This window comes from Otolemur garnettii, unplaced genomic scaffold, assembly GCF_000181295.1.
Source record: "Otolemur garnettii isolate 467f Iridium unplaced genomic scaffold, OtoGar3 scaffold00084, whole genome shotgun sequence".
NCBI lineage: Eukaryota > Metazoa > Chordata > Mammalia > Primates > Galagidae > Otolemur > Otolemur garnettii.
Genome location: NW_003852479.1, coordinates 7592065 through 7592429, shown reverse-complemented (window position 1 = coordinate 7592429; position 365 = coordinate 7592065).

Sequence of the window (365 nt, the reverse complement as noted above, 5' to 3'; positions counted from 1 at the left end):
CCAGCCTGGGAGAGCTGCGGGGCCACTGGTTTCCACCTCCAGCCTGGGAGAGCTGCGGGGCCACTGGTCTGCAACTCCAGCCTGGGAGAGCTGCGAGGCCACTGGTTCAACTCCAGGCTTGGGGAGCTACGGGGCCACTGGTTCCCACCTCCAGGCTGGGAGAGCTGTGGGGCCACTGGTTCAACTCCAGTCTGGGAGAGCTGTGGGGCCACTGGTTCAACTCCAGCCTGGGGGAGCTGTGGGGCCACTGGTTTGCAACTCCAGCCTGGGGGAGCTGTGGGGCCACTGGTCTGCAACTCCAGCCTGGGGGAGCTGTGGGGCCACTGGTCTGCAACTCCAGCCTGGGAGAGCTGCGGGGCCACTGG